A 15937-nucleotide genomic window follows, 5' to 3' on the forward strand; every position below is an offset into this window, starting at 1 on the left:
TGATTGGCAGCAGGTGCAAGCACTCAAAAGCATGCTGTTTTCCACCACAGCTGAAAGTTCTGGTTATTAGTGAGACAGCATGCATATCATACATTGTTCTTTCCTTATTTCTCTTTTACATGTAAGTGAAAGTATCATACCCACTTTCACTTATGTGTGTAGGTAGGTTTTCTGATTTAGGAACCTCACTGCTCAGTAGTGAAGTGGGCTCTACAAATGCTCAACACCAAACCCAGGGGCCTTGTTTCTGTGGTTGACAACCAATTGTTCCAGGCTAGAATCACGTGCTTCAATGGGAATCAAACTTTCTTTTGCCTGAGGCAAGCCTTGGGCTAGTGACCCCACACCTAGTGTTCAAAGGTCACTCAATGCCCTCCTCTTCTTTCTCACACAGGACCAAATGACAGATTAGGGGTGGAAGACCTTCCAGGAATTGAACAAAAGGCTTGAAAAATCCCTTTCCCAATGAATTCACATACCATTACACATTAATCTGCATCTAATTTCAGAGTGGGTCTGACACACCATCTGCAGCCCCACCAGGACCCCAGGAAACCAGCTGCAAGCACTGCTTGGAGAAGGACCTGAGGAAAGAAAGGGGCACAAACCTGTGCAAGTATTGGGAGCCCCATTCCACCACATCCAAGCAGTGCAACTTTGGGCAGGGCGCTTCACCTCTCTGTGCAGCCCTAGCATGAAAGTGAACAAGTTAAGTGCCTGGCAAACAGCAAAGTGAGCCAATTATGGCCAGCAGTGCCAAACTCACCGCCCTGGGAGACTGAGGTGGGTCCGGGGTCCCACCGAGCGCGAGATCTGACTGGCCAGGGGGAACTGGCCCAAGGCCCAGCCGCCCCACCCTGCACCATCAGGTATGGCGCCGACCAGGCGGCGCCGCTTCAGCCCCAGGCCCTGCTGGACTGCCTCCAAAGAGCTGGCCACCCACCCGCCCTGCTCTCCTTGCCAGGGGATGGGTCTCTGCCACTTTCACCCTCTTCAGCTCCCAATAGCCGCCGCCGCCACCGCCACCGCCACCTCTGCCCACGCCCGCTGCTCACCTCTCCTGCTGTATCCTCTGCAACCACTAACGCCAGCGCTGTGAGATCTCGCGAGACTTTGGTCCTCCCCTCACTACTCCACCCTCACCACTGTGCAAACCCAGCCTGGAACTAGCTTGGCCCCTCCCCTTTACACCGCCCACCGCGCCTGAGGGTCAGTACTAGCCATTCTTGCAACCTTCTCTCCATATCCCCATCCCTGAATCCACTCCACCCACCCCATGACCCCAAAGGATTAAAACCCAGGTGCTAGGCAGCACCTCTGTTTTATGTGGCCCATCAGTGTTTTTGCGCATGCGCCTGCCCAGGCCCCGAACCTGGGAGCTTCAGCCCGCATGGTAAAAATAGTAATCATAGCAGCTGAGAACTTTAACAACACCCCTTGGATCCTCACAACTGCCCTAAGAGGGTATTACCATCCTCCCTATTTCACAGAGGAAAAATTAGCTTGGCAAGATTAAGCAATGGGCTCCAAGTCATACAGCTGGGAAGTGGCAAGAGCCCACATTAGAATCTGGGCTCCTCTGGAGCCCAAACCAGTGCCCTCCATGAAAACCCCTAGGCCCTATCCCTGCTTGCTCCAAGGGCACTGCCTCTTAGCTCAAGTCTTCACTCCCCATCCCATCCCTGGCCCCAATGTTCACCAAAGTAAACAGAGACACGCCTAGGAGGTCATCTGCTAAAATCCCCCTATCTTGATAAAATTGTTATCAATAAAATGTTTCAGTTTCATTGCATGAATTTCCTAAGGCCACCCTGTGCTATTTTTTGTGCAGGATCCAGAAAATGATGAGACTGTATTGAATTCTGTAGTCTCCTTGGATATGCCATTCCATCATACTTTGCTGATACAAAGTATGATGGAATGGCATAGAGGAGATAGAATATACATGATGTTAGGGAGAAGACACATGGCATTTCTTCCCAGGGGAAATCGTAATAATTGTTTCTAAAGAAGAGGAGCTAAAATTTATTGAAGGTATATATTCTTCCAGTCCTGGAGATGAAGAAACTTGCAAAAGTGTTCATAGTTAGTCAGAATTTGAACCTGAGTCTGAATTTGATCCTGTTCCACAAGCAGCATAGTCTACTTATTTTGGGTCAGGTTCTGTAAAATCATGAGCCTTTAAGGTTCAATTTACCCCTTTGTTGGAGTCTTCCTTACATGATAATTATGTCTGTTAGAAAATGCAGTCCCACTCACCCTCCAAGATAGTTCACTCTCCAGGAAATAATTCTGCTATATGAGCCAGAGCATATGAGTCCCCTTCTACATATCAACCCAACCCAATCCACCAGCTGAAAGAGTGGGTCAGGAGACAAAATCACATGAAAGGGGCAGCTACAAGGTGCCTCGCACAGCTCCAAGTGCTGTCCACTCACTAACACATTTAGTCTGATAATTCAGTATCAGTTAGGATAAGCAGCACTGGGCTGAGAGCAGCAGGAGTTGAAGCAAGGGAAGACTCCTGGCATATGGCACTCCAGGGAAGCAAAGGAGGAGCCATCCTTAGTTCATCGGGCCAAGCCTCCATGTGGTTTGGGGCATTTTTCTTTGAAGCTTAGCCTCAAGTACTTTTCTCCAGCCCTACCAATGATTCTTGGGATGCCTAACATCCTCTAGTGCACTAACCTTTCTACTTAAAGCAGCTAGTATTTCTACCCAAGAACACTGGCCTCTCATAAGCCATTAGAGCCCAGGATATTTTGGGGAAGTTTGCTAGAGACAATGGTAATAGAAAATTTATCTGCTTTAAGAGAGAGCCCCGGGCAGATGAGGTGGAACATGCCTGTATTCCCAGCTACTTGGAAGGCTGAGCTAGGAGGATGGCAAGTTTAAAGTTAGCCTATGCAACTTAGTGAGACCATATCTCAATATAAATGCTTTCCAAAAGGGCTGGAGATGTAGCTTAGTAGTAAAGTGCACATGCTAGATCATGGTTCAATCCCCATACTGCAAAATGAAGTTAGATAGATAGATAAATAGAGAGAGAGAGAGAGAGAATATGCAGGAAGCCTGTACATCTCCTTTACTTAGCTTATTCATGTGTTTAAACCAACTCCACTTGGCTTCTCTGTTTCTTACAGCCCAAACATTTACACTGGGTCAGGCAGGAAGACAGCAATTGGTGGGGGATAGACATGCATCGTCCCTGCCAGGTGGAGCCACCCGAATTTGTGTGCTATCTTCTAAAGTAGCCCTCTCCTCATCAGTCCTACTCAGGTAAGTGCTGTCTGATTCTAAGCACTCAATTTGAGAAAGAACCTCTTTCCTTTGCCTCTCACATCTTTTGATTGCCTCTTTGATGGGTATAAATGGTATTTTACTTTCCCAGCTCACACATCTGGTAAGTGGCAGAGCTGAAAGTCTGAATACCATCCAGATTCCAGGCTTTCAACCACCAAGTTTAATGCCATATACCATCTAGACTCATTAATTTTTTAAAAAAAAAGGCAAAACAAAAAAATAGGGCCCTGAGACTAACCAGAAAAACAAAAAAATCTCAAATTCCACTTCATATTTTCTATTTGGCTTTGAACTCACCTCGTAAGTATTGCTGTGAAATAAAGTTGGTGGTGCCAATTTTGTAGAGGCTAGTAGTCATTTGCACTGCTCACCAATGACTTCTGGCTCTCCACCTTCTGGGCACCTGCAGGATTGACTTCCTGGTCACGTGACTAGTCCTGACCAAAGAGTGTACATGGAAGGAGTTTGTGCCATTTCTGGGTGGAGCATTTAATGCTAGTGAGAGAGGAGCCTGAGATATGTCTTTCTGATAGGACAAACAATAATCCCCGTGATCGTGTTTTCTCCATTGAGAAAACTATCAACCAAACCAAACTATCATTGTTGCATAATGTGAGCAAAACACAGATCTTTTTGATTTTAAGCCATTGAAATTTGGGGGTTAATAACTATCATAGCCTGCTGTAGTCTATCCTGACTGATGCAACTGGCCTCCTATATCCATAGTTTCACCAGTTGAGGATCAAATACTTTCTTTAAAAAAACTGCTTTGAGGGCTGGGGCTATAGCTCAGTGGCAGAGTGTTTGCCTAGTATGTGTGAGGCACAGGGTTTTACCCTTACACTGCATAAAATAAACAAACAAAATAAAGGCATGCTGTTCATTGACAATTACAAAAATAATTAAAAAAAAACTGCATTTATGGGATGTGGTGATGGCTCAGTTGTAGAGCACTTGCCTAGCATATGTGAGGAACTGGGTTTGATTCTCAGTCTCACATTTAAAAAAAATAGATAAAACCAACAAATAAAATAAAGGTATTGTGTCCATATGTAAATAAAAATACTTTAAAAACTGCATTTATACTGAACATGTATAGAAATTTCTTCTTGTCATTATTTCCTAAACAATACAGTATAACAACTATTTTCATATAATTTACATTGTACTATGTTTATAAGTAATTTAGAGGTGATTCAAAATGTACCAAAAAATATGTATAGGTTATTCAAATATGTACTTTGTATAAAGTGAAGAACATTCATTGATTTGGGAATCCAGGAGAGGTCCTGAAACCAGTCCCTCTAGGATACCAAGGGACAATTGTACATACAGTATGATTGTTTTCTCATTGATTCAAACATTTTTCTGCCCAGCTGGTAAAGAGTAAAAGCTCAAGCCACATTCCTGAAGGTCCCAGTTTAATACATCTGGGATGGGGAACAGACCTGTGCACTGTCTGGTATGCCCAGCCAATTCTAATGGTCTAGCAAGGTTGAGATTCCTGCATGGCTACATCTTGTGATGGTAGATTAAAATATGGTGTCTACCCTTGAGGGATACCTTGACTGGGAGGACAAGCCCAGAGCCAGAAAAATTACACTACTAACACGGAAAATGACCTGAAATATGCAAAAGTAAGTAAGAATATATAAGCAATTGATGAAAACTAAAGTTATACATGTAATAGAAAGTAGATATGCTTCCTGGCAAATCCATTCATCAACTCTGTGACCACAAGACCAGGTACCCAAGCTGTCAGCTTAACATGAAGACTATTATCTGTCACTATACTTTTCAGTTATGTAAAACAAAGCTTAGAAAAGCTCTAAAGATGTGGCCCAGATTCAAAATAGTTAGCAGAGAGCTAAATTGGACTCCAGATCCAGGCTTTTATCTATCTAGGGCCCAAGGCCTTGGCTGATTCATTTACGGTCCCTGCTTCTCTTCCAGATTTTTTTCTTGTTTCCCCCTTTACCTTTAACCATGTATTCTGACCGCATTAAACTGCCTGTCACTGCAGGCCCATACCATTCCACTTACTGCACACTGCAGTGCTTTGGCTCCAGCTGTCCTGTCTGTCTGGCATGCCTTCCCTCAATCCTCTCCACCTTGTTTCTGAACCCCAGCCAGGTTATTGAATACTTGATTGGCTGGCCCCATCCTTGGTGCTATGACTGCCCCCAACAGCAATTCCTTTACTGGCTGACTTAGCATCTCCATCATTAGGTTGCAGTTGGGTCTCAGTTTCCTTTCTCTGAGTCATGTAACTAGCATTGGGGACACTGTGCTAAAGCACCAGCCATGACCCCGTGAATGCTTAACTCAGCTAAATCACATTCCTACAACCCACAAGACAGATCCTTTCAACAAGACCACACAGTGAAATATTTATGAAATGCCTTTGTTTTCTGGTAATTTTGTGACCACTGTACAATTCTCCACCTTTGTGAATCTCAGTTGTCAGAAGTAAAGTAGAACTAATGGGAGTAACTGCCTCATGGTTGTGAGAATTTATTAAGATGTAAACTTGAGTGCCTTGCCTGGTTCATAAGGGAGACATGAACTAAATCCCAACCACCTTGGTTGTTATGAGTATCTTCTTATTACAACACTGCTATTATCTCTACTCAGCATACTCCCATAGATGTCATCATTAATATTATCACTCATACTTCCAACCATGTCTAAGTGACTGTGCTAAACATTCCTTCCTAGAATGCATAGTATCCTCAGAATCCTCAAAATGTATTCTTCACAGTCTTGTAATGATTGGGTGTCCCAATCATAAATTATCTCCCTGGAACCTCCAGGAATCTCTCCAGTGCATTTTTGGGAAGTCTGTAGCTGCCAGACAGTTCCATTCAGGCTATCTGGATATGGCTAAGAAAACATAGGTTCTCTTTAGCCTCCCACTTTCACTGACATTCTTCTCACTATGGGTGTTTCCAATTCATTTATGGTCAGCCCAGGCCACTGTGGAGATGGCCCCTATGTCTCCCTATGGAAGGATCAGGATGGCAGTCAAACAGGCCTGTGGGCTTCTGAAATCATTGATAACTCTAAAAGGAATAATACCTGCACAAAGCTTATTTTTTTTCTTACTAGAAGGAACTCTAATAATGGGGATTTTAGTTGGGAGTAATAATGCCCTCAGAGTGATCTAATCTTGTCCCCCTTCCCTCCTCATCTTTCACATATCTGAAGCACAGTAGGCAAAATTGGGGTTTTGGTGAGCATTTCCAGTTAAGATTGCCTGTTGAATGAGTCTGGGCTATTATAAAATGACAAGAAAACAGATCCTTTCCTCACTACCCAAATGTCATCAGAACAGGAAACCTTTGAGGGAAAACAAAGCTTAAGCTACAGAATAAAGAAAAAATGGAATATTGACTTTTCTGATTGGAAAGATTCTGAAGACCCAAGCTTTGAGTGGTGTTTGCTGAGACCCCACACTGAGATGAACACCCAGAGGGCATGTGAAAAATAAAGGAGAGACCCATTTGTAGGAAGAAAAGAAAACAGCAGGTATGTTAACATTGTTGGTATGAGAAGAGACCAGAAATCAATGAAGAGATAAAGAGGTGGCCCAAGAGGCAACTTGCCTCCAGGAAGGTCAATGACCAAAGTGAGAAGGCCTCAGATTGGGAATTTTTCCCAGAGGGATGGAGTGAGAAAAAGCTTTTTTTTTGTTTTGTTTTGTTTTGTTTCAGAACCTTGTTGACACACAATGGCTTAAATAAATGTTCATTCCCATCTCATCTGACTCATTTTGCTGGAACAATGAGCTTACATTCCACAGCCTGGACTGACCCTCCTGTACCTCACTACTGATAAAGCATAAAGGGTATGATTAGTGCTTTTTGCATGAAGAAGGACCATGAAATTAGCTGGCTTCTCTTTTGTGTAGCTTCTGACAGCAATATATAGCAACCTATCTTGTATTCTTGTGTCAGCCATTTCTAGGGGAAAAAAAAGTTTGGGAGGCATGATCGAGGAACATTTTTCACAATTTAGCAATATGTAAGCAACAGCCTTTCAAAGTAAAAAAAAAAAGGAAGAACGAATTCCACAGTTACAAGTAAGGAAAGAGGACATTAGATGGGTGCAGTAGTGCAGGCCTGTGATTTCAACTACTCAGAAAGCTGAGGCAGCAGGATCGAAAGTTTGAGACCAATCTAAGCAATTTAGTGAGACCCTGTCCCAAAATAAAATAAAAAAGGCTAGAGAGGTAGCCCAGTGGTAGAATGTCCCCGAGTTCAATCTGAGTACAAAAAAAAAAAAAAAAAAAAAAAAAAAAGATGGCATTAGGATGAACACTGTGGTAAAGAATTAAAATTAGTAGTATCATTATAAACTAAAGCTTTTTAGTGAAAGGAAAAAGAAAACAAATAAAAAGAGATGTATGTGTATGCATGCATTTATAGACATAACATAGTTCCAAATTCTGAACACTAAGAGGACTTAGAACTCTTGTTCCATAGAAATGAGCAGGAATGGGAGCAACAATTTCTCCAATAATAGAGACTTGAAGAAATTGTTGCTCCCAGAAATGGAGCAGGAAAAATGTAAAATAATCCTGGAACACCTTGTGGTGTCAGAAAATAGAGAGATACTTAATAAGGAATAGGGGCTTAATTTTTTTTTAAATGGTAAATTATAATTACATATATCAGGAGGATTCCTTGTAACATATATGTAATGATTGCAGCATAAATTGGTTGATTTGATAGGGACTTATTGAAAAGATACAGAAACCAATATGAAAGAGTTTCCAATAGCCAAAGTTGGAACATTTTAAGAAACTAACTATAGTATTGGACTATAAGTCATAGAATTAAATAGATAACCATAAGTCCATATGAATAGAAAAAAAATAAGAAAGAAAAGAATAGAGAGAGTTGTTTCCTTAAAGATAATTACAGTTTATAAATAAAGAAAGGATAAGTGAAATAAAAATAAAATAACCTTTAGGAAACCATAATAATAAGTGTTATGGGTAAGATCTATGAATGGATGCCAAAAATGTAAGTGAGCAAAAACATTTTTTTCCTCTAGTATGGGAATTTAATCTAGGGCCTCATGCATGACACACCAGTATTCTACCACTGAGCCACATCCCCTAAATAAGTAAAAATTGAGAGAGAAATAAGATATTTACAAGGTATGTTTCCCAAGATATTTATTAATCACAAAGGCAGAAATAGTAAGTTTATAATAAGAAATCCAAGAAGCATCACAAGATTGAAATTAATATCACTCTAACCAGTCATGTTGATGTATCCCCCTTCCCATCAAATAATCCCATAAGGACCTTTCACCTCTGTGGCATCTCCCAACCAAATCATAAGTAAACACCAAACCCAAGAGGAGAGACCTTGTGCAAAACATATGACTAGCATCTTTTAAAAGGATCATGGTCATAAAAGACTAGAGAGACTGAGGCACTGCCATAGACTTGAAGAGACTAAGGAGTCATTATGACTAAATGCAACACAAGATCCCAGTCAGAAACAAGACCTTAAAGGAAAATTGGTGAAATTCAAATAAAGTCTATAGATTAGTTGATAATTTTATAACCAGGATTTTGTCTTTGTTTTGATAGTTGTACTATAATTATTTATTTATGTATTTGTATTGAGGATTGAAGCCAGGAGGATTGTATTGCTTGGCCACTGAGGGAAAACCCTATCCCTTTTTATTTTATTTATTTATTTATTTGAGACAAGGTCTTGCTAAGTTGCTTAGGGCCTTGCTTACTTGCTGAGGCTAGCCTCAAGCTTGATATCCACCTGCCTTACCCCCTTGAGTTTCTGGGATTACAGGAATTCACCCTTGTGCCCAGCCTAGTTAATCTTTTTAAGAGTTAATATGAGTGGAAACGGGGTGAAGGGACTGCAGGAATATTCTGTGATTTTGTAGAGGGCGAAAAATACTTTAAACAACACCAATACAAAACCCTTGGTTAATAATGATAGAATTGAGAAGTGAGCTTCACACCAGCATTTTAGGTTAGGTGTGTGTGAGGGCATGTGACATAGTTCACATCAGTGGGCAAGTAAATCTCTCTCCTGCTCTTTTTCCCTGGCAAAACCTGATGTGAGGGCAGGAGACCAAATCAGAGGGTGTTTCTCAGCATAGCTAGATCATCAGAAGAGAGAGGTGCAAAGAGAAGTCCAGAGCAGACTTTGAAATTAGGGAGTTTAAAAGAAACAAATTGTTCTGATAAGGGAAACAGTGGAGGAGAATATTGGGGAAGGGCAGGGAATATAAAAGTTGGAAAGGGACAGAAGTTCAGGGAGCTTTGAAAAAAGATTCCTAGCATTCACAACTTATACAAGTTGTTTGCATTAAAAACTCCTTCCATATCCCCAGACCTTTGTAAAGTCTGCTGCACATACAAGCTTGGTGTCTGTATCCATGGGTCTCTATGTCTATTAATTTGTATATGTTTGTGTATGTCTAACTATGTCAGTGTCTATAAGTATGTTTGTCTATATTTTTATGATTTTTTTTGTTCTGTGAGGCAGTCCATATCTCTGTGTGTACATTTGTTTGTCTTTATTTCTATTTATTTGAGTCCATCCATAAGAGTGCATCTCTGTGTGTATATTTTTGAGCCTGTATGTCTTCTTTTTGTGTGTATGTGTGTGTATTGGAAATCCCAGCAAAGGACTGATTTCTTGTGACAATGGATTTACATACAAAGTCACGGGACTCAGAGGACCAACAAGACATCAGCCAAGACAGAAGGAAATTGAGCCCTAGGTATCATAAGAATGTAAGGTCTTAGGAATTCAATGACATCTTTGCATAGGCATTGGAATTTCCCCCAGGCACTTGGAATGCTGGTGGGGGTGGAGTTTCATGTCAGTAATAGCTAGAGACTTCAGAGGGCAGGATGACCCTACTCCAAGTCAGCTTACTCTGTATTATCTCCATTTCACAGGTAGGGAAACTGAGTCTCACAACAGCACTTTGATGAGACTGAAGAGAAACAGCCAGCTGATGAGCCAGCAGAGGCCTCTGGGTGAATTGAACACAGTGAACTGCAGTGAGGAAAATCAGCATCCGATCTATTTTCTTTCAGTCTTTCTGATAATAAAGTCTCTTGGGCATAGTCCATCTGCAACACCTCTCTCTTACTGCTAGTGTTTCTTTTTTATCAGTCAACACATGCTAGGAGCATCACAATCTCAGGATACAACCAAACATATTCTTCCATAAATGTGCAAAATGACTGCTCTGCAGATATGTGATGTCACAATCATAGCACACCCTGTCCCACCCCTCCAAAAAAAGAACAAGTCTGGTTGGATTCTTAGATAACTTGGCTGTCTTATCTACATAAACTTAACGACAGGGCAGATACTATTTTTTTTCCATTTAGGAGACATTTTAATTTTGATAATAATTTTGGGAATAAAACATGAATCATTCAATTCACTAAAAACCATTTAACATCTGAAGGCCTCCTGAGCTCCTAAAAAACTTTAAAATAAATTTTATGTATTTTTTAGTTGTAGATGGACACAATACCTTGTTTTTTTAAATTTAATTTTTATGTGGTGCTTAGGATTGAACTCAGTACCTCACACATGCTCAGCAAGTGCTCTACCAGTTCTCCAAAAATTTTTTTGAGATTTGTGCCATGAGAAGTAAATTCAAGAGAGTTTCTGTTTGTTTGTGTAATTTTTTTTATTTTAGAAATATTCAAGGCTATGAAAGAGTTACAGGAACAGCAAATAATCTTCTATACACTAGATTTGACAGCTATTATTTCTGACAAATTTACCTTGTAAGCTCTTGTGTGTGCATGCCTCTCTTTCTGTACGTATTTATATGTGTATAGGTATATGTATATGCACATGCATATTACACACACACACACTATTTTAAAGCATTGAGATTCCAATGTTAGAATATTTAGTTCTAAATATTTCAAGTATTTCCTAAGACCAGGGACATTCCTTTGTATAACCACAATATGGTTACCAAATTCAGGAATGTAATGTGGACACCATGATATTATCCAACATATAATCTATAGTCAAATCTTCTGGTTGTCCCAATGAAGTCATTTTCAATAATTTTATTTTTTTCTGATGCACAACCAATTAGGAATCAGATTACACATATTTTTCATTTAACCTGGAATAGTTCCTCAGTCTTTCTTAATCCTTAGGACCTTGATCACAGCCTATTTTTAACAAAAAGAAAGCAAGCTTCACGTTTGGAGTCTTGAGCTCATCACAATATCCAGCTAGAATGCCATAGATTTTAGTTTTCTGAGTATGTATCTTCCAATTATCATCTATTTATAGAAAGTGACATGAGTTTCTACTTTTGGGGAGTAATTTATGGTGTCTTTTAAAACTCTGCTTTAAAAGTAAAATATTTAAAGGAAAATACTAGAGAAATAAAAAAGCAGGCATGTAAGTCAGCCACATTTTCTCAGCCTCAGCACTATTAGCACTTGAGGCCACAGAATTCTGTTTCATGGAGTGTCCTTCATATTGTAGAATATTCTTCAGTGTTCCTGGCCAATACCTACTAGAGGCCAGTAGCATTCCCCCACTCTCTCTCTAGTTATGACAGTCAAATACGCATGCAGATATTACCAAATATCACCTTGGAGGCAAACTTACCAAGCTGAGAGCCATTGACCTAGCCAAAAAATGTGAGTGGAGGGTGAGTTGATGCAGGAGCTCACAGATCTTGGAGAAAAGTACTCGCTTCTGTCCAGTTCAGTTCAAGCCATGTTGATCAATCACTGGCCAAATGTCTTGCCCTGTGCAAAGCCCTGGAGAGACAAATAGGCAGGAAATAGTCCAGTTCTTCAAGAGCTTCCCTGAATTAAGCAGCAGGCAGAGGGTGTGTAAGAGGAAGAAATAATTAACCAAGAGGAAGGAGCTGTGAAAAACTATAACATAACCTGGAATTAGATCTTCTTATTAAGCCTCCTCACTCTCTTTTTTTTTTCTTTTTAAAGAGAGAGTGAGAGAGGAGAGAGAGAGAGAGAGAGAGAGAGAGAGAGAGAGAGAGAGAGAGAGAGAGAATTTTTAATATTTATTTTTCAGTTCTCGGCGAACACAACATCTTTGTTGGTATGTGGTGCTGAGGATCGAACCCGGGCCGCACGCATGCCAGGCGAGCTACCGCTTGAGCCACATCCCCAGCCCAAGCCTCCTCACTCTCAAAAGAGCTCTCTTCTGGCCCAAGTAATTGTTTCTAAAACATGAATCAGATCATGTCAGTCCTCTGAAGAAAAGCTTTCACCTTCCCACTACACTTAGAACCAAATAACTTTCAACTCCTTGTGGGACCTGCACCATCTAGCTCCTTTCTCCCTTTTGGCCTTAATTTTTTTTGCTCTCTTTTGGTCTTGAGCTGAAACTACCCTGGGCCTCTGTCTCCTGAGATTTCCCCATGATCATTTCCAAACAAAGTTCTTTGCATTGTGATGTTCTCTATGTGGAAAAGTGTCCCAAGTATTTTCAGGATTGGCTCCTGGTCACAGAGGTTCAAATGTCACTTTTCCTGACTACCTTTTGCACTGAATCCCTCTAACCAATTACCCCCTGTAAATTTCTTCCATGGTACTTTCTGTATCAGGCACTGTTGGTAGTGGACATGACTTCCAATGAAACTGCTCTTCTTTTTTTGTGGCCAGCTGGGCAGAGGTGGCCCATGAGAGATGCAGAAATCTGCTTACCCTACCTGATATAGACACTGTCTCCACCTCTTTACCTCCTGCTGAAGTACAGGAATGAGGACAGGAGAGGAGGTGTTTGAACACTGCAGGACCCCAGGGAGAATGCAAATTTCAGAGCCACATATCCAGTACCAGCATCCTCCTATCTTCTACTCCAGGGAGAAAATCAAAGGCCTAGGGTGTGAGCCATGATAATCAGGTTATCTTCTACTTGCCTCCAAAAGCATACCTAACTAAAATACTATTTGAAATTACTGTGAATTTTGTTGCTTGCTTTAATATGTGCGTATGCATTTAATAAATATGTGTATATAAATTTTAATTGGCACATAATTGTCCATGTTTATGGGGTCTAGTGTGACATTATGATACATGTATACAATGCATGGTGATTAGGTCAGGGAAATTGGTATAGCCATCACCTCAAACATTTATTATTTCTTTCTACTGGAAGCATTACAAGTCCTCTCTAGTGGCTATTTTGAAATATGCAATTGAATGTGGTCAAGCATAGTTACCCCACCATGTCCTGAAATATTAGATGTGATTGTTGCTGTCCTGCAAGCCTGTACCCATTAACCATCCTCTCCCATTTCTTGCCCCCAGTTTTTTGGCTTTTGTGCATATCCCACCCCTAGGCAGGATGAGGAAGACCTGTCTTACTTATTTACTGCTACATCTTTGGCCCCTGGGCACAGAGCTAACTCAGGATAGAGTTCCACAGCTACTTACCTACATGTTCTCTAATTCATCTCATGTATAAAATAAGAATCATCACAGCACCTTGAAATATTTTGAGGAATGAATGAACAAATCTGCATATAGCACTTAGTGCAGCACGTGGCACCCTGTCATTGCTCAAAGAATTGCTAGTATTTGTTGACTTAATGAACTAATTAATGTATGGAGAAAGAGTTCTTTCTCTGCTTGCTTTTTAAGCCCCATGTCCTTTGGCTCTCTCTTTCTCTTCAAATCAAAGTTGTTTTACTTGGTGCTGACAAGTCAGGCTATTGATTAAGAAACATGACCACACAGTGAGAAGAAATTCACACCTCTTACTTTTAGCTGCTGGATCAGCACATGCTGGAGGTTGAGAAGAGACAAGCATTGCAAATAGAAGAACAGGGTCCATATAGCCCAGGCCAGGAAGTGCTGGAAATGAAATTTAATAAGCTGTTTTGCTTTTGCACACAATGGGATGGGTAGAATTTAGCCAATAATTGCCTGACAAAAATCACTTGGATGTCAAGTGAAGGTTATAGGGACAGAGATTCAAAAATGTAGTGGGGAAGGCTGAAACCCATCTGAACCTAAGAAATATACGTATTCTTAACTCAACAGAATATTAAGCACCTACTCTGTGTGATGTAGACAAGGATCTGGCAGAGAAACAATAAGGGGATTCCCACAGAGATTCCCACGGACTCCGCTGACTTTCTTTCATAATAGCCTTGCCACCAAGTAGACACTAATTCAGAATTTTAGATCCCATTTGGCTTAGTTCATGATCAGTATTACTGCCACTAACTAATAGTTCCAGTACTTACTCTGTACTAGGCACTCTGCTGAGACCACTTTACCAACTGTGGTCAGGGACACTTGCTAGAAACCTAACCAGCATCTATTTCCTTCTTCCTTACTAGAACAAAAACTCACTTTTATTCAAGGTGGCACCAAATAACAAAAATCCCTCCAAAACTGGCACTCAAACTTTGTCACTAGCATCCAAACACATGTGTGAGTGGGACTTAGACATTTTATTTCACCCCAGCAGTCAGTGAGGTGAGGGTTAATGTTATTCTTATTTTACAGCCAAGCATACTGAGGTTTAGAGATTAAATGAAATGTCATATGTCATACAGCTTCCTGCTGGTGAAGATCGGATGTGAATCCAAGCCATCTGTTCTTCTGGTCTATTCTTATTTGAACAGATAGCATATATATGCACAATGGCATTTAGTCCTCTCAAGAACATCAATGGGCAGGGTAACTGGTAAAATTTTCTGATACCTGCCATGGTATGTTCTCTGATCATCTGACATCTTCCCTGGGGTCACCTCTCTGGCAGCTTCAAAGGCTAGCCCCTCTCCAGCCCAGTGGAGCCTGGAGTATGGAAGAAGAAGAAGAGACAGGTGGGGAAGTGGTCAGATTTTAGATGTTCATCTAGGCAGAACTCCTAGCAGAAGATTGCAGATAGAGGGCATGGAAAAGTCAGAAGCAGAGAAGATTTGGCATCATTTCCTATGTGAAATTCTGACTAGGGACAATGTCAAAATATAATCAGCATACAGTGTGATTAGGCAGAATGAGAGTTTGCAGTTTGCATCCAAAATTTTCTAGAAATTTCCATGTGTCTGAAGAGGGACACAGAAAGAAACTGATTGTGGAAGTGAGACTAACAGGAGTTGCTGTGGGAGGGGTGAAGTGGCTCTGAGACTGCAAGTTACAAGGTGACCAGAGATGACCAAGGGAAAATGGGTGAAGCAACAAGTTTTCTAGCAGAAAATTAGCACCAGAAAGGTAGGGCTGGTCAACTTGGAGGTGCCAGGAGTGGACTGGGTGGACCATCACTGTCTAGAAGTCCAGCAGCTGTAGGACCTGCAACTGTAGCCTGCTGAACCAGTGACAGAGGGCAAGGAGGTCACTGTCCCAGAGACTGGCAAAGGCTTACAGAGCAGTAGCTTGAGGCATTGGATTCTCTTCCACAGGCCCACACCATCTTGGTGAAACTAGAAAAAAGGAAGGAATTCTGAAACAATGGAGTCTTTTGGTGAAAAGACCTCTTAAACCAAGGGAATATGGGTCACGGAGTAACCATTTTCATTCAAGTTCTAGTTGCTCTCAACAGAGGGTTTAGTCTGGGATGAATACTGGGGGAGTCACAGACCTCCAGAAGTAGCTTAGTTCCACACACTCAAG

The 15937-nt window shown here is 41.1% G+C and overlaps 2 protein-coding genes and 1 long non-coding RNA gene across 3 annotated transcripts in view; 2 read left to right on the forward strand and 1 right to left on the reverse strand.

The window, feature by feature from the left end:
- LOC144372124 (uncharacterized) overlaps nucleotides 1-994 on the reverse strand; it is a 77418-nt gene extending 76424 nt beyond the window's left edge. Inside the window, exon 1 of the mRNA XM_078035533.1 lies at nucleotides 609-994. The gene's annotated coding sequence lies outside the window, so the exon portion shown is untranslated. The remainder of the gene's footprint in view (nucleotides 1-608) is intronic.
- The window catches only part of LOC144371896 (mitotic checkpoint serine/threonine-protein kinase BUB1-like), a 551680-nt gene that overhangs the window by 353806 nt on the left and 181937 nt on the right, over nucleotides 1-15937 (forward strand). The gene's annotated exons all lie outside the window — the stretch shown is intronic.
- Nucleotides 3149-10435, forward strand: LOC144371871 (uncharacterized). The gene is made up of 3 exons (XR_013431972.1): nucleotides 3149-3279; nucleotides 7017-7150; nucleotides 10253-10435. It is a non-coding gene; the product is annotated as an uncharacterized LOC144371871 (long non-coding RNA).

This window comes from Ictidomys tridecemlineatus, chromosome Y (genome assembly GCF_052094955.1).
Source record: "Ictidomys tridecemlineatus isolate mIctTri1 chromosome Y, mIctTri1.hap1, whole genome shotgun sequence".
NCBI lineage: Eukaryota > Metazoa > Chordata > Mammalia > Rodentia > Sciuridae > Ictidomys > Ictidomys tridecemlineatus.